Source organism: Psammomys obesus, unplaced genomic scaffold (assembly GCF_907164565.1).
Source record: "Psammomys obesus unplaced genomic scaffold, mPsaObe1.curated_primary_1811, whole genome shotgun sequence".
Taxonomy (NCBI): domain Eukaryota; kingdom Metazoa; phylum Chordata; class Mammalia; order Rodentia; family Muridae; genus Psammomys; species Psammomys obesus.
In genome coordinates, this window is record NW_026596039.1 from 3621130 (window position 1) to 3639868 (window position 18739).

Genomic DNA, 18739 nt, shown 5'->3' on the forward strand with positions numbered 1-18739 from the left:
GTGTGTGTGTGTGTGTGTGTGTGTGTGTGTGTGTGTGTGTGTGTGTGCCTGTGCTCAGGTTTGGTCAGGTACCCAGGCAGTCTGTGCATGAAGGCCCTAGGACAACCTCGAGTATCATTTCTCAGGCGTAATTTGTCTTTTCTTTTCTCTGAGATGTGGTCTCTCACTGGTCTGGCCCTTGCCAACTAGGCTAGACTGGCTGGCTAGCAAATGCCAGGGATTCACCTGTCTCCCTCTCCCCAGAGCTGATATTAGAAGCATGCACCACTGTGCCTGGCTTTAAAAAAATGTGTGCCATGCAGTTTAACTCAGATCTTTATTCTTGCCAGGCAAGCAACCCACTGGCTGAGGGATGTAGCTTCCTATGGCCTTTCTTTGTTCCCCCAAACAAGTATATTAGATATTTTAGATATTTCTCTAAGTTTTCGAATTCACCAGATTCACTCAAACTTACCCCAAAGAAACAAGATATTAAGTGTATCGTGGGAAGTTATAGTTTTAGATAATATTGAACCACAAAACTGTATCAGACTAACTTATGTCAATTGTGTGTGTACATATACATCCTTCAAATATCTAAAGAAAAAAAAAACAAGGTCCAGTGTCATTGTCTTCCTTCATTGGGCTAGGAAGCAGAACTCTAGACATCTCGGTTACTGACAGTGTCAAGGGAAAGTTGGCTGGATCAGCACTTTACTTCAGCTAACCAAAGGACAGAAACTTCCATCATTGAGAAAAGGAGATGGCCACCACACTCACTGATACTTTTAGTAACTGTACCTGCTTCTGTCTTGTTCGCTTTCAGGCTGATAAACAGCCCTTTTGTGAAAAAGGAGTTTTAGGGCAAGTGGCACTGGGATTCTTGTGTCCTCAAGAAAAAAAAAAAAGTAAAAGTCAATATGATTTCAAAACACATCTTTCTAGTTTCTCCTTGAATGATTGTCCATGTGAGAAGAGAGAATGACGGAAGGTGGCTGTGGGCTGGTACTTACCCAAGTGATTTAGTTCCAAAGTGCCTGAAGGAACTCGGGAGAAGGCATTTCAACTCTCTTCAGATTCTCTAAATAACTTGAACTCCATGAAACAGCCCTGACACAGTCTGGCCCAGCGGATGAAATTCTTGCAAGTCTCCAGGGGGTCTCTCCAGGGTATCAGCTGACAGCTGCATCTAGAAGTTTCAAAAACCCTGACCCATGTTTTCTCTCCTGTTTTAAGACCTGCAACTTGCTTCTCCCATTCCATTTGCTAGTGCTCTTTATTTTTTTTCTCCCTTCCTCCTTCTCCCATTTCCTTTGCTCTCAGGTCTTTCTCCCTCTCTTATTTTCTCTTAAAAAAAAAAAGGCTTAGTTTTTATGTGTATATGTGAATGCCTGTATTTACAGGTGTGCTGTATATACTGCTAGTGTCCACAGAAGCCAGAAGAAAGTACAGGGTCCCCTGGAGCTGTGGTTACAGGTGAGGCCTCCAGAACTGCGCACACACACATACACACACACACACACACACACACACACACACACACACACCCCTACTACTGTTTGAGTGGAGTATTGTGTCGATGTGCCTTTGTTTCTTATTCTGCCACTACTCCCTCAAGAGTTCACCTTTTTACTATGTAAATGTGTCATATCACGATACAAACACATGTAGAAAGTATAATCTGGCTCTATCTGTACTTTGAGAAAAAAATATGAAAAGAAGAAAAAGGGTGGAGGGAAAGGAAAGGAGGGAGAAAGGAAGGGAATAGGGGGACTTCCTGAGATGGAGCCTAAGCTGTCCATTTGTTTGAATCCCTTTGCACATTTTTTTTTTCTCTCTAGCACCTAAAAGTGGGAAGTGTGAGAACTGTCTGACCTATGCAGTCTCCTTTTCCCTCCCAAAGGTCAGTACCACTCACTGTCTCACTACCACTGCTCTCCTCACAACCGACCCTCGGGTTCAGGAAGTGACCCTTGAAGGGCAGCTCGACATGGCCACCTGGCCGCACCCAGACCTCTTCACTCAGTATGTTTAGGAGAAAGACCAGGGCTGGCATTTCTCACAGGTTGCCAGGCTACTGCAGCAGATCCTGGCAGGACATGTTGGGAAGTACTGCTCTAACTCAAAACCATCATTTTGTCCTCTCTGAATGTCTCCTCAGTAGGATTAACAGTGAGCGTTCCTTTAACCTTCTTTAGTGACTAGGGTTTGTAGGACTGTTTTGTTTGTTTGTTTTGCAGGTTTTGAGAGAGGCTGGATTGAACTCACAGCAACCCTGACTCAACCCCTCCCCCTCACAGGCTGGGGTCACAGGCATGAGCCCCCAATCCCAGATGCATGATTGTCAGTCATCAAGAGTTCCATGATAAACCTATACGTAGTGGAATGGCTAGAACCAGATGTTCGTCTGTGGATACTTCTAAGGCAAACACACAGACACACACACATGCACACACACACACACAGCCCCCAAAGTATCTCCTATGATTGACTCCCAAAGGTCAGGGTGACCCTTTCTTTTCTTTCTTTTTTTTTAAATTTTCTTGTCTTGTCTTTTCTTTTCCTTTCCTTTCTTTCTTTTCTTTATTCATTTAATTCATTTTCTTTCGTATTTCTCCCTTCTATCTTCCCTGTCCCATCTTCTTTCCCTCTTTTCCCATCCCTCTCCCTTATTCTTCAGAACAAGGGAGCCTCTCCTAACCCACCCCAGCTTCATCAAATTGCATCAGGACTGAGCATGTCCTCTTTCTTTGTGGTTTGGCAAGGCAGTCTACCGGGGGGGGAGTGATCAAAAGAGCAGATGATAGAGTCCATGTCAGAGACAGTCCCCACTCCTCTTACTAGGAAACCCACATGAAGCCTGAGCTGCCTATAAGCTATATCTGCATAGCGAGGCCTATGTCTAGTCCATGCATGTTTGTTGGTTTGGTGTTTCAGTCTCCAAAAGCCCCTCTGGATGTTGGTTAGTTGGTTCTGTTGGTCTTCTTGTGGAGCTCCTGAAACCTCAAGATCCATCTATCCTTCCCTCTACTTTTCCGTGAGACTCCCTAGGCTTTGCCTATTGTTTGGCCATGAGTCTCAGCATCTGTTAAGATCCACTGCTGGGTGGAGCTTCTCAGAAGACAGCAATGCTAAGCTCCGGTCTGCGAACGTAGAAGAGTATCATTAATAGTGTCAGTGGTTGGCTTTCTCCCATGGGGTGGGTCTTGGGTTGGGCCAGGCATTGGTTGGACATTCCTTCAATCTCTGCTCTATCTTTATCCCTGCACATCTTTTAGGTAAGGTGAAATTTTGATAGAAGTTTTGTGGGTGGGTTGGTGTTCCCATCCCTCTACTAAGTGTCCTGTATAATTTCAAGGTGTCCTCTTTAGTCTCCATGACCCCTGCTACTAGGAGCCTCAGCTAGAGAGGGTGACCCATTCATATCCATTACCATATGTGCATAGCATCCAAATGATAATGTCTCACTTTAATCAAGGGAGTGTGAAAAAGGAGCAGGGAACATGAAGGTGTAAGGACTACATTTGAAGTCTGATCTTCTGACTCTGAGTTCATGGTTCTAACAGAGATCTTAGAGAATTTGGTTTTTAATTAAAAGTCCACCGCAGATTTAAGATAAAGTGTCTTGATCTTTTAACACTGCTTAAAAAATAAAAGAAGAAAGGAAGGAAGGGAAGAAAGAAGGGAGGGAGGAAGGAAGGGAAGAAGGAGGAAAGGAAGGAAGGAAGGAAGGAAGGAAGGAAGGAAGGAAGGAAGGGAAGGAGGGAGGGAGGAAGGAAGGAAGGAAGGAAGGAAGGAAAAAATAAAAAAGGAAAACAAAGCTGAGCGGGGGGGGGGGGGGGGGAGATTTTTCAGTGGACAAAATGCTTGCTGAGCAAGCCTGTGGGCCAGTGTTCAGATTCCAAGCACCACATGAAGGACAGGTAGTGTGGAAGCCCACCTGCACTCCAGCACTCTCCACAGGTAGAGAAGGGAGCCACAGGGAAAGGAGTCCAGCAAGACTAGCAGAAACAGCTACATCTGGGTTCAGAGAGAGAACCTGCCACATGAAATAAACTGGAGATTTAGTCGGGAAGAGATCTAATGCTAACTTCCAGCCTCTACACAGCGGAGCACAACTAGGCACTTGCACTTGTATACAGTTATGCCGGGTCACACAGACACAAACTCCCACCAAACTTAGGCTCACCATGCATATGCACACAAAATTCTTTTGAAGTAATAGATTGCCTAACTTTGAGTCCAGCTTGCTCTTGATTGTGTACGTAAAACTAAGTTGAATTTAGAATTTCACTAAGACTAGACCAAACATGTAACTAAATGCTTTCCTTTGGCTTCTATCCTATATTTGCAAGATTTTTTTTTTTTTAAAATATGGCTTATCCATTGGCTTTTAGTTTACTAAACATAATAATCAGGGTACAGTGTGTCCCAGATTTTACTCCTGTAGTAAAACAACTTTATATTTTATTCTGAAAATTGATGGTGATTTTTTTCCCCAAATTTACTACTAATAATGATGATTGGGAATTTGTAAAGTAGGAATTAAGATTTTATTCACATTTCCAGAAATGAACAGAATACAAATCCAAGGGAAAGAAATTCTCGACATACCAATTTTACTATTTTTATATACCCTCAAAGTCTCTTACTCTGCTGCCATGATCATATGTCTGCTTTGTCACATCCCATCTTGTCACCCCATTATGACAAAGCAAATGCATAGTTTAACATCTTATGAAACTGCAAAGCTGTATGAGATAATTTTTTATAGATTCTATTGTTCGGTCCCTAAACAACTGTTGTAAAAGTCAAGGCTTTAAGTATTTGACTGACACAGAAAGTATTGGCAGGAATATCATTAAGAAATGACTTTCATCAAAATTAGGCTAACCAAATCAATTCACATCATTATAACACACTGCATAGACTTATATATAAGTCTGCTTTGTAAATAGCTACTTGCTTCTTGCCCAAAGCAATATAATAATTTGTGCTAAACTAACCATTTAAAAAAATTATAGAGCAAACTGGCTCTATAATATTTCAATTGTTCGTTACATATTTTGTATTTAACTCATTCAATAAACATTAATTGAGGGTCTACTATATCCTGGGACTATAACAATGACTAATACATAACCTTGTCCCCAAAGTGCTCACCCAGTGAGAGGAAGCAGATATATGAAGACTTGCAGGTTCTAAGAAACATTCGGTGCCAGGAAAATTAGTGGTGTGGGTTTCACTTGACTGAAAAGAGAGGGGATACCTAAAGAATGGTAAATGATGAAATTGGAGAGTTTCTACACGAAGGATGGCTGCCCAGTACCTTCTCTAGTAAGTGAACATCATGAGTGTGGTGAGCCAGCATAGATGATGATTTTTGCATTCCAAAGTCAAATCAAAATGGTTCAGATGCTCTAGAAGACTGACTCCATCCCATCTGTTCTTGTACATAATTATGTCATCTGCGTTAAAACATATTTGTAAAAGAGCCACTGGGTGGAGAAAAGATGCACAATTTTTGAGGTATCTTTCAATGCATGTTCATTAGTTCATATGGCAGGATGCTCTGCTGTTCTTCCATCTAGCAAAATAGATCTGCCAAAGATGCACATACTAAAATGTAATGTGCACCTATGCACCTATGGGACCCTCTTTTCTTGTAAACAATGTCATTTCCTCAGAGGCGCCTAGTTAATATCACAGTATATAATAAGGACAGACAAATATCTGTGCAGTAGAAAAGATTGGCTTCTATAGGGATTGGACTTGACCTTGTGAATACCAAGGTCTTATCAGTCCATTGTAAAGTCCTATGATGACAGAAAAAGGAGTCTTCCCGATGTGAAATATTTCAATGTCTTTTAAGACAGACACCTCCATGCCAGCTGTGTGACTCACACCTGTAATCTTAGCTTTTGTGAGGTTAAGGCAGGAGGAATGCCATGAATTGAAGGCTTGCTTAAGCAACATTAAGAGATCCGGTCTCAAGAAAACAGAACAAAACAAACATACCTAACTGTAAATGAACAAAAGGCATACCACCAACCCAACATATTGAGTGAATTTTGAGCCACCCTCTCCCAAGGTGGATCACAGAGCCTTCTATAGTTCTTCAGAGAAGAGGGTCGTTTTCATCATTTCTGTCTTGCTGTGATTAAAAAACAAACAAACAAACAAACAAACAAACACAGCCATTACCAAGACAACATACAGAAGAAAGAGTTTATTTGGAAGGATGATTCTAGAGGAATGAGAGTCCAACATGGTGGGGAAGCATGACAGCAATGCGTGGCGGCAGGAGCAGGAAGCTCAGAGGTCCTTTTACCACCAACAAGAAGCAGCAAGCAAACTGGAAGTGGGGCGAGGCTTAAGCCTTCAGTGTTCACCCCCAATGGTACGTCCACCTGCATAGGTGTACCTCTTTAAACAGTGTCACCAAATGGAGACCAAATGTTCAAGGGCCTGAGCCCATTGGGGACATTCCTCATTTAAAGGACCACAGAGTAGGTAGCCTGTGGTTTGTTTAAGTGTGTCATCTGAACCCCAAAGGTCAAAGGATTATTCCCATTGACCCAATGCCACATGAATTTTAGAAGTAGGTTTTGAAGACTTTAAAAGCCATGTAGAAGCAAGCCATTGTAATCAGGGTCACTTGTGTATTTGGCATTAGAGCTCATCCCCATTTTCAACTCCCCCAGAGAATACTTTGCCGTGATAACTGCCTTTTGCTTCACAGAGTAAGCAAGTCCTCTTTCTAGCTGAATATTTGTTGCTGTTTTTTATAAAGTTATAGTATAAAGAACTTTCAAAGTATTATCAGCTTCGGAATCCCAGTACATATGTGTACTATATATGTGTATATTTGTAAGTATATGTATGTGAAGAGAGTGTGTGAGAGAGCAAAAAAAAAAGGAGAGAGGAGACACACAAAGAGAGAGAGAGAGAGAGAGAGAGAGAGAGAGAGAGGCAGGGACAGAGGCAGAGAAAGGTGAAGCATGGAATCAAAGCATTAATGAACTCTGGCCAATCTGCTTTTTTTTCAATGCCAGGAAGTAGAACCCATTCACAACAGTAAATGGTAGGTGAGGCAGCTATGCATGCATTAAGTAGCTCTTTCACACCCTCTTCATTCAGTTAGTAGCTTTTTTTCCCCTTTCTTGCATCTGGCTAAATATCCTACCATGTGAAGTTCCATGAATACAAAAAAACAAAAACAAAAAACAAATGTCCTTAATATGGTATATTTTTATATTGTGTAATTGATGCACACGACTCCTTTGTGATAAAACCTTTGTGCACATGGCAATTTTGTGGCAGGATGGGAGCTGATTTTCAGGAGCCAACAGAGGTGCTGAACTTGTAGGGGATGTCCCACAGTGCTCTCCCACTCTTTACTCCTGTGCCTCTGCCCAACCCTCAGCTCTCCCACGTCTCCTCCCTTTAGGGCCTCAGGATTTCTCTCTGTACCTAGGAGAGAATAACTGATGGATTAATCCTTCTTTAAGATATTATTTAATAAGGTGGGTTCCTCCCCTGGGTATTATGCTTTAATAAAGGAGCCTCATACCCTGAGAAGACTTAACAGCTTAGAGAAGGATTCTCCCAAGACAGATCTTTTGACATCATGGAAGACATGTGAAGGTGAAAGGAGGAACCTAGATAAATCACTTTTATTCATGTTTCCTAACACCATTTAGCTTTGAGGAACTCTGAGGCAGACAATGCTCCTCTTTTGTTCACAAAGTTTCTACTTTCTCCGCTCTGTTCTTACTAATCCAAACACCCAGCCCTTTGCCCCTTGTTCTTCAAGTCTAAACCTACTGGTGTCGAAAGGCACAGGGATTTCCAAACAGGAATTCTCTCTGCTGTAGGCATCTCCATGTCATTGTGCCAGCAAAGCTAGAAAACTGGATCCAAACACATAGGGAAAAGCTTGGTCTTTAAAGCATACCTGAACTGTCTTGGAGCCCAGGACACCAACTCTACAGTTTACCATGCACATGGAACCCTTAGTGCTCTGTATCAGAAGTTTTGCTGTGCCTTCTCTGGCTCTTTTTAAAAATTTTAAGCTGTTAACCACTGGAAAAGGAACTTAGAAACCATCAGTACGACTCCACCTGCCTTTTCCTGGTCCCAGTACGACCCACCATCCAGGTTATTTCCACAAGTGCAGTGACAACTGTGTTTATAAATAGAATCTAGCTTTGGCCCAAACATCAAGGCATTGGTCTCCTCTCTCACCTTTGATCACATCTAACCTTATTACTCATCGGACTGTCCTTCTCTACACCCCACAGGCATGATCTCACGCTGGCCCTGGCTATGGATTCAGATGTGCCTATTCGAATGTTAAGGACAGTAGGATTCCAAGTTCAAATGCAGAAAGTTAAACTGCAAAAACAAAACAGTCACTGATAAAGGCTTAAAGGATTTATTTGCGGTGTCCACAGGGAGACTAATGGCATCCTCAACATCACCTCATTTTTACTTGTGATTTTTTCTTTCTCTATATACTCAGGTTTATTATTAATTCATTGAACTAGTACCCTCCCCCACCCACAAGTCTTACCTCTCTCCTCCTTTATCACATTCTTCCCTAAACCATTTCTCTTACGGCCTGCCTCCCTTTTTTCAACACACACTCAAAATTATTAGCACGAATGGCAGGCCACTTCTCATCCACATACAGTCTTAGAAACTGATTGCAGGGCGAGATGCCATTAATGGCCACTCTGTTCAGTCCCCTGCCATCAAGCCTCGGCACTATCCACGAGCCACTGCTATCATCATTTCAAATCTGAATTGAAACATCAGTTCCCCAAGGAAGCCATCCACGACCTGCCCCCAATTAGATCTTGTCCCTTTGTTTGTATTCTCACAACTTACTGTAATGCCTTTTCCTCTATCATTCATGGTTTGCAGTTATATATTTGGGCTGGGGTTTGATAAATGCTCGTTCTGTGCACTGGCTATCTGGACTCCAGGGGAGCTAGTGGCAGTGGTGTAGACAGGAGTCTTTTATTCGCCGCTGCCTCATTCTGCTAGGTCTTAGCTCATTCTTGGCTCATAGGATTGATAAGAGCGAATTTATGCTCACTGTTACTAATGCTAACCTTTATGCTCAGCTTGGCCTTTATTATAAGACCAAGCCTGGCTATAGGTAAGACATATATAAACTAACGTTTTCATTCCTTCCTTCCTTTGTGCTTTATTCTACGTAGCTGTCAAACAAACAACACACACGCGCGCTCACACATTTGAGTGCGCACATACACACACACTGATATATATGTTAAGCATTACTATGTTTAAGCTCCTTTTTAAGAAAACAAGCGTGGAGCTAGCTAGATGGCTCAGCAGGTAAAAGTGCTTGCCACATAAGCTTGATGCTCCGACTTCAATCTTAGGAACCTGTGGTGGGAGGAGTGACATGGCTGCCAAAAGTCGTCCTGTTCACAATAGACACGTGCACCTGCACACAGGATGATGATGATGGTGGTGATGATGATGATGAGCATGGACATGATGATGAACACTGGAGAAAAGAAAACGGGAGTGAAATGGAAACATGGTCTCATAAGAGCAGCTTGTCACTGTGCGGAGGACAAATGGTAGATAGTACATGATTCTAATTCAAAGCAGAAACTGTCTGCGGCCCAAGAGAGCTGGAGTTGGCTTCTAGCCTGGAGGAGGAGAGGAGTCTCAGAAAGGAGACTCCATAGCCAGCATGCAAATTGGAGACTACTAGGACAGGAGGAAGTGGGAAGGAAGGATTTTCTTCCTGTGTGTCTCACACGTGTGCTGTTGCAGTGCAGGAACTCAGGTGTTTTACTGAGGCCAGTGTGGTCATTGGTGATCCATGGAAATAGCTGATCTGAATGGCTAGTGGAAGATTCCCTCAGCCCTCCTGAATCTCAGCAGGAAGTGTCCACTGTGTTGATCATGTGACCTCTAGCACAGATGTTTTCACCGATCTCTGTTTCTGGGAAGATCCAGTGTTTGGGGTCGTACAACTCTAGACGGTTTATATGAGAAGTGCTTTATGGAATAAGCTATCTCCAAGTTGCACCCTGATCTCTGCTGTTCTAGCTTGGTGTTGGAGGCTGAGTCTCCTCCATCCTTGTGGCCTCCAGTTAGAGATTTGGCATTTGGGTGGTCACTATTAATGTTTAACCTTGATTTCTGGAAATAAATGGTTAGCTTATCATACATCTTTTGGAGCTGGGACTTCCTACTTCTATTTTCAGATGAGACCAATAACGCTTGTAAGTGACAGAGCCAATTTCTAAGCCTCACTCTTGTCTGTTAAAGATGAAACTGACATTTGGTTCATCGTCTCTTTTACTTTTAACAAGAGTGAGTAAGTGCAAAATTACACTACTGCAGAAAAAATCTAATGAGTCTTGCCATACTTATTTGCCATATGATTGAGTATGTGTGTGTGATGTTGTATAGGTATGTTTGTATGCAGGTGTGAGCACCGTGCTTGTGAATGCAGTGATGTAGGAGTCTTCCTCTATTGTTTCCCACTTTATTTTTTGAGTCACCATCTATCACTAAGCCAGCATCTCAGCGTTTCAGTGGGCTAGCAAGCTCCCAGGATCCACCTGTCCTACCGGAGTTGTAGGCACATGCAGACATGCCAAGCTTGATATGAATGATGTAGGCTTGAACTCAGGTCAGCTTGCTTTCACATCAAGTGATTTTAGTCACCGAGTCATCTCTCCAGGCTTCCATATATTGTTGTGTGTACTGAAAAGCTCCATGACCACAAACATTAGTGAGGCATAACTACTTCTATCCCCTTGGATACAGATAAGAAAACAGCCACAAGAAATTTTAAGTAGTATGCTTTGTCATGAAGCCAGTAAGCAGAAGAAGCAGGTAGAAACTGCAACAAACTCATTAGAGCAAGAGACAACACTCTAAGCCAGGATATATATTATATATGTATGAATAGTTTCATATATACATATATATATACTTATTATCATACATATGATAGACTCACTGTCCCATATGCAATAAATGCTCAATAAATGTTCAAATGCCAGTTCTATCTTTGATCTCAGCTAATACTGTCTACATTAATTTGCCATCTATGGTTTATTCACCAGATGCTCAAACGTAGAAAGTCATCTCTAGGCTGATGTCTGTATAGTATGCTTCTGTGTTTGATCCCTTAACATTTGCATTGCTGTGGTTCTAGGCTTGCTTTCTTTTCTGTGTTTTTCATCATGTCCCACCTTCCCTGTTCTAGATAATTAAACACAGCACTTGCTTTTTTGTGTGTCTACAGTCAGCTCAATAGGTCCACGTTGCAACACTCTGGGGGAAACAAGCCTTTCAAAGACTTGTCGTTTCTATTTTAGCACTGCATGAGCTTCCAGAGACTAAAAAAACTCTTGGAATGGTAGGCAATTCATCCAAAATATCTCTGAAAGACATTGCATTAAAACAAAAAATTTGAGTAGCCATTGTAGAGCTACATTGTTGTGCCAGACTCTAAGCATCTCGCTGTCTTGTTTAGGAGTCTCAGAAATTTAGCTAAGACGTTTCTCCTGGTTCTAGGGAGACCCAGTTGTTGTGGGAGGCTTTGCATTTGATCCTCAGAAGCCGAGTGAATGAGTTGGGTGCATTGGCACACCCTTTTAATCTCAGACTAAGAGACAGCATGTTTCCAGAGGTACCTTGGTGAGTTAGCTTTGTTTAATTGGCAAGTTCCAGGTCCTGGTGAGGAGGCCTTGTCTCAAAAGCAAAAATAGATGGATGATGCCTGAGGAATGGCATCTAAGGTTGTCCTCTATACACTTACGTACATGCACAGTAACAAGTGTATACCTGTATACACACAAGTGTGAGAACACACAGACAAACACAGGGTGGAATACTTTTCTACTCATTTTATGGAGGAGAGCTTAAGCTCAGAAAGTGAGGCTGCCCTCAATGCTGACTCTACAGTCTAACTTCAACACTCATCTGTTTTATTAACAGCTAGTTTTAAGTACCTACGATGAGCCAAACATTCTGTTAAGACCTAAGGATGTGCCAATGCAATAAGATGACCATGCCCCATCTGCAGAGAGCTCACAGTACTGCAGGAAGTCACATGATTAGTGAGAACACTAAGTGTGATAAATGTCCAGAAAAAAAAGAGACGAGGTAAGTGTGCTCCCATTCGTTCCAAAAGTGGTAAATAATGAAAACCTTCTTTAGAAGTATATATCACACTTAATAAGGCAATTACTCCTTTCCCTTCATCTTCATTCCTCATCTTTTTTTTTTACTCTCATTATTAAGGAGTTTATTTGAACAACTATAGTTTTTAATGGTGTGTAAATCATATCAGTATTCCTACTACAAACGCTGGAACTTTTAACAGGCACCATCTTAGGCCTAGAGACGTTTACAAAAACTAGACACAATGATATCATGCAATCTATGAGCCAGAAACGTGTGAGGGTCCATTTCAGCTCCTTTTGCATGAGAGGTTGGAGAACTCCAGCTCACAGGAGTCTCAGCTCTGAAGTGCCAGCAGCAGGCTGTGGGCCGCAAGGACTTTGTGCCCGGGTCTTGTTTACAATTTGTCTGAGGCTTCTTGAGCTCAGCCCGGCCAGATGGACCCTTCCTCTCAAATATCAGACCTGATCTTTTCAAATAAAACAGTACAAAGCACATTAAAAGCTTTGATCCAACTGTTTACTTTGCATTTGTGTGTGTTGGGGAAATGGGGACAAAGGAAGGATTTATTAGGCCTTGCTGTGGGTGGCCGGTGCAACCACTGGGCATGTGGGAGGGAAATTTGGGAGGACTATGTACCGGCACATTTTGGACACTTGTCAGTAGCAGGATGCCTGGTGCTTTCGCTAACATCTGTCAACTGCTCTGAGGGCCTCTTTCTTTATTTCAGCCTTCTTCTCCATCAAGAGTGGAGTCCAGAACTGAACAGTCCTTCCTTTCCTGTGCATCAGGACAGGTGGGAGAGTCAGGGCTTAGGACTCTCTTATAAAGTTTTGTAACCTCTTTGGATGATACACCTGCCTTTACACAAGTGACTTCCTATTTTCAAAGCACCCTGTGTGAGATAACCTATTTGATCCACACCCTCTTGAAATAGTTGGTTATGCATGCTTATTCTCCTTTTCATCATTTGCTTTACACAGAGCACCTGCATATACGACACGAATATGCCTTATCCTGATCACAAGAAGGAAGAATCACTGACTCTTGCCCTTAGACTTCAGAAACCCTCACATTCCTGTAAAGTAGATGAGATTTGCCCAGTTTAGAAATTAAAAAAAAAAAAAGTGCTGCAGGTCAGAGAGGTTAAGAATCCGCTCCTTGATGCTAAGTATTGTTATGCATTATCATATCACTAAAGGAAAAGCTGAGCTAAGATTCACAACAGATATCTTGGTCCCAAGAAGACCTGTTTGATTTGGGCTTCATCTTTCTAAAGTTGCAAGACTGAGTTCCTGATGGGGTGTTTGTCTTCTAACCACCAGCTGGAAATTCTTTGCCGAATATACAATACAGGGGCAATCACTCTCAGGACACACTCCTCTAGGTCTGCTTTCTTGTTTATTTGTGTTTAGTAGAGCCCGGAAACAGCTCTGAGACAAATTGTAATGAAGATTTTTTGGGAGGGAGCAAACGGTTAGAATGCATAACACTCTGGAGCAGCCACCTTCTCCCAAGCAGATATGGAGATAGAGCAGATCTGCAGTGTTCTCTTAGCTCCAGCATCCAGTGTCTGGCGTCTATAGCATCCACAGGGGCGGACAGGGAACTGCCTTATTGCTCAGGTCTACATCTCTCTCCCTCCCTCCCTCATCCCACCCAGGCCCCAGATAAAATTGTTGCACATGAAGCCTGTAGTCTCTGAAGAGTGCTGGGAAAGGACCAGGGAAAGGAATTTAGAAATTCCAGAATAAACTCAACTCATAAAGCTGATTGAACTGCCATTTTTAATGAAATTAGCTGCTTATAAACAAAACAAAAACAGAAACATACATACAACCCCTTTCTCCCCCCACCCCTAGAGATTTCTAGATTTTAAAAAGAAATGAAACCTTTTGAAGAAATGAGATAAAACACATTTTTTTCATGTTTATCAAATGTGTTTTGAAATATCTAGCTGATGGGAGAGAGAGAGAGTATGAGGACTAGGTACTGTAATTTAATTGCTTGTAATCTAACTTGCCTTTTTGTTCCTATTTTTCTTCCTTTCTTTCTTTTCTTCTTTTTATTTTTTGTATCAGTTAATCTGTTGGTTACATTTTCAGCTTTTCTTTGCTTCTGGTTTCATTTTCAGATGAAAAAATGCTAGGCACACAGGGCTGCTGTCTGGTTGCCATGGTGACCACAGCCTATTATCCTGCCTTGTCATTCATCAAGAAAGAATTGCACTTGACAGAGGCAGAGGGAAATGCCTGCAGTCTGCAGCATAGGAAGGGGGAAAAAAGCTTTTCTTGTCTTCTATATACGTAAAGGTCCTTTAATGCCCGTTTAGTTACATGTTTTATTTAGCATTATTTATTACTTGTAACGCTGATAATTGATACCTGTAAAAATACCACCCCTCCCTTCAATGTATTTAACGTGCAATTTGTCCATTTGCTTTGCTTCGCTTTTCCCATTTCAGACCTATAACTGGTGTTGCGCCCCCACTCCCTACCACCACAAATACCGAGTCCATTCCAGGAATAGAAACCGCCGAAGGATTACATTCTCCACAGAGAATGATCACTGTGAAGGTAGCTAACCGAGCCAGCTTCCCCCCCTTTTATAATCAACAGTTCCCGTGTCTTGCTGTTCCTAAAGCTGATGTGTGCAGTGCATGGCCAATGAATAATTGAATCTAACTACTGATTAAATTATTTCTCCAGGTGTGCAATGTCTATGAAATTCAGTGCCAGCAAAAGAATTCCAAACTGTGTCGGTCTTTTCATGAGATAATCACATGTAAAATCATGATTGTTTCTTTTACAAATTTGGATCTACATCGAATACATTGTTCTTCAAAGGCAGGAAAGGGCTCTTGCTTATTATCTGGCTAGTCCACATTACGGCCACCTGAATGAATCCAAAGTACTTCCAAAAATAACTGGTCTCATGACTTTTGTATGTTTAAACACCTAGGCTTTTGTATATTTTTTTTTTCAAGTCTGATATTTTCCACCTCATTATTCACCTCTTAAAACATCTGTATCCGGCTGGGCCATTTTAAACAAGTTTGCTGATGGCTAGCTTTGCTCTCCTGGAATTGTTTGGTTTCCTTGTTAAGGTGAAGAATGTTGTAAAACAGGCAGTATTCTAAGTTGTGACCTCTGAGGGTGGTGTCTGAACATCTCCTCTTTTGTGTCTGTGATCAGGGAGAAGATGGCCAGTGTCTATATGCTGTCTTGAATTGGTAACACTGCAGCAGTTAGCATAATGGATCCTGCGGGGGAGGGGGGTTAATCCACACTGCCTTGGGTATGCTTGGGCAACTGGAGTGAGGAACACTGACTTCTGAAGTTCCAATTTCATTCTGTCAGAAGACAGTCTTCTGTTAGAGATCAAATGCAGCTAGCACATCCGTGGCACCAAGCAGAAAACACTGTTCCATTTCAAATGAAGCAGAGACCCGCAGAACTATTTGGTCAGCTTGGTATTTGAGTTGGTTCAGAATCTAACCTTCCCACTACTTCCTTAATTATTTTGATAATCTTGGCAAGAGGAGGTTTGGGGGGTAGGGAGGGTTAACTCTGAATGAATTAAATAATTATAGCTGTCAGGAAATCCATTCAGGATTTTATAAATTCCTGCATAATAGTTCAAAATCTCTTGATTTTCATCGCATCTAAGCTAAATCCATTAGTGCATACCTCATAGCATCTGCTAGATAGCCAGCTATGTACAAAACACAGGGGCTGTGGAGATTTTTTTGTTTTGTTTTGTTTTGTTTTTATCTTGACTGCTACAGAATAAAAAGCAACAACAAAAAAGCGAACAGACATGTTGGGTTTGAAATCGCACCTATTTCTTTCTGGTTCTCAACTTTTCCTTTAATGCCACAGTCAAACCACCACTGTTCATTTCCTGTTAAACTCCAAACCTACCTTTTGATTTTCAAATGTCCCTTAGGCTAATGTTTTCACTGAAGAATGAAGTGAACAGGCAGAAACAATTAAGCAAGCAGATACAGTGAAAATGAACACTGCCCGGCATTCTCGCACAACTGGAAGTGTATGAAGGAATTCTGCTTGGAATCTGATCCTCCAGCCACAGAGTTTTCGCCTCTCTCATCATTTTTCTTTTCCCCAGCCCCCAGTGCACACTGCTTCTCCTTTATGGAAGAAAAAGATAGAGGCATACAGAGAAAGGCCCAAATACTTGCAGGCATGGGAAGTATTTTCTCTGCCTATTACTAGGACTGGATAATCTCCAAGAAAGAAAATCCACCTAGATTTTTCAAACTGGGAATGTCTCCCCAAAGCCTGTTAAATGTTCACATGTGTCTTCATGAAATGTGTAATATGAATTGTTTACACAGCCCTGATTGAGGGCATGAGCGCCATTAAAAAGGATCAAGTAGGTTTAGGGATGGAAAATTATAAAAAATCAGAACTGTTATCCACAAAAAGAAGTGTAGATTTTGTTTTGTTCTGTTGTGTTTTAAATAATAATTCATAGCTCTTGATATTAAAAGGTATCTCAACAACCAAAAGTAAGCTGTTTATGAGCCTTCGAGGTTTTATGAGGAATTAACAAGACAGTAATGAACTCTCTCCAAACAGAGCTGCCAGCACGTGTTGATGGCAGCCCTGGTGCTCTATGGGAGCTGTCTCTTTTCCTGGTGGCACACTGAGAGATTTTCCATGGCACTGTGCTGTGATACAGGGAGACAGAGTACAGCTCTGCAAGGCAATTGCTGAGGATGGAGCCTCCTTGTGTACACCATCGAAGACTGTATCCCTAGCAGCAAGGAGGCTGTATAGCTGGTTCCCTCAGAGTTCAAGCTTTTATTTCTACAGCCCAGATGCAATGTGGAGGTACCCATGGCAGACTCAGAATGCAAACCCCACAAAGCTTAGACCTGGCGGATATCCTCTGTAAAGCAACGCCACCACCTTCATCCTGACTGAGGAAGATGGAAGGCTTCCATACGATTGTACTGAGGGGAAGACATGACTTCCTTTTCTAATTTATTTATTTTTTAAAATTAAATCCATTCCTTAGAATTTCCTCAATAAAACACCTTTCTTGTAAAACAGGTCTTTGTGTTTTTGTTGTTGTTGTGATTGGAATATATTTTTCAATGCCATGGAATTGTTTAATTGTGCAATATCGAAGATCTGAAGTCAGCTGCTGGTAAACAAAACATGAAAACAGCTATATACTGGCATTAAAATGGATTTTTTATTTGAGGTTCCAGAACAGGGTAAATTTCTTACTCCACCAAATGGCTGGTTCCGTGGATATTGACTTCACATAACAGGAACCACTTCCATGGAAAAGCAGGCACTTTATATCACTCGAAAGACCAAATACAGACACACTTCCCTCTCTTTGTTATTTACTTTAAAAAAAAAAACCCTACAAATAAAACACCTCAGGGGTGTCGAGATATGAAACACTCCAGTAAGGCATTATTCTAGAATTTATTAACCAATCCAGAAGAAGTTAAATGAATAAATTTTTGGCTGTCTGTGGAGGACTTAAGCAAAATGAGATTCTTCTACCAGGCAGATTAAGATCACTTGATCATCGCGTTTGTCTTTTTGACATACACTAAAGAGGCAAATCTAAAATGTCTCTAAATGGATATTTCAGCATAACATTAAAAGCCAAAATGGCTAGACAGAAACAAAAGAATAAGAGATACGGCCGTGCGGCAATAGGCAAAGGGTTATTAAAATTGTGAAAAATGTAATGGTTTAATGTACAGAAGATTTAATCAACAGAAGATGCTTATGATATCACAATTATACGTCTAAGTACGAGATTATAATATATTGGGGAAGAAAAGAACCCACTGAAGTAGATATCATGAAACCTGTGAGTTCACAGTTGCTCACCTAAAGATCTACCTGAACTGTGATGGGACCTTGTTGAGGAAGATCTTTATGGATTTAATAGCATTGAGGATCTCTCAAGAGAAGAGCATCATTGATAATGGTGGGTTCTAAATCCAATAACACAACTGCTTTTAAGAGACTGAAGGAATAAAATACACAAATGGGGAGGTCATATGGACACAGAGGCAGGGACTGGCACTAGCCATAAGAGGCTTGGAGAGACACATTGAATGGGTTCACTGAGAACCTCTCCAGGAGGAACCACTTTGATTTCAGACTTAGGGATTTCAAAACTGTGTGACAATGAAATTCTCTTATTTTAAGGCACACATTTGTGGCAATTGGTTATAATAACTATAGGAAAAAAATATAGGGTAGTTTGACAATGAGAGCAAAAAAAAAAAAAACCCAAAAAACAACAAAACAAACAAAACCCCAACCAACCAACCAAACAAACAAACACAACCAGGCACATTGATAGACAGAGCTCAGGAGAGGACAGGGTGGCTGAATTCTTAGGAGGAGGTGATGCATAGGGCTAGATCTCATGAACAACCAAAACCTCAAGGACCAGTTTTAGTCATAGCATCCTTCCTCTCTATCTACTTCACCATGTCTGATGGAAAACCAGTTTTTTTCCCCTTGGCTAAAAACATTCTCTGCAAACATATGAGTTTTCCATTTTACCATTT

General features: G+C 41.5%; 1 long non-coding RNA gene across 2 annotated transcripts in view; it reads left to right on the plus strand.

Annotated features, from left to right (window-relative positions):
* The window catches only part of LOC129687450 (uncharacterized), a 37043-nt gene extending 19821 nt beyond the window's left edge, over window positions 1-17222 (plus strand). For both annotated transcript variants that reach the window (XR_008721795.1, XR_008721796.1), the window contains 2 exons: window positions 11980-12147; window positions 16114-17222. This is a non-coding gene — a long non-coding RNA (uncharacterized LOC129687450). The remainder of the gene's footprint in view (window positions 1-11979; window positions 12148-16113) is intronic.
* Window positions 17223-18739: the final 1517 nt, after the last annotated feature.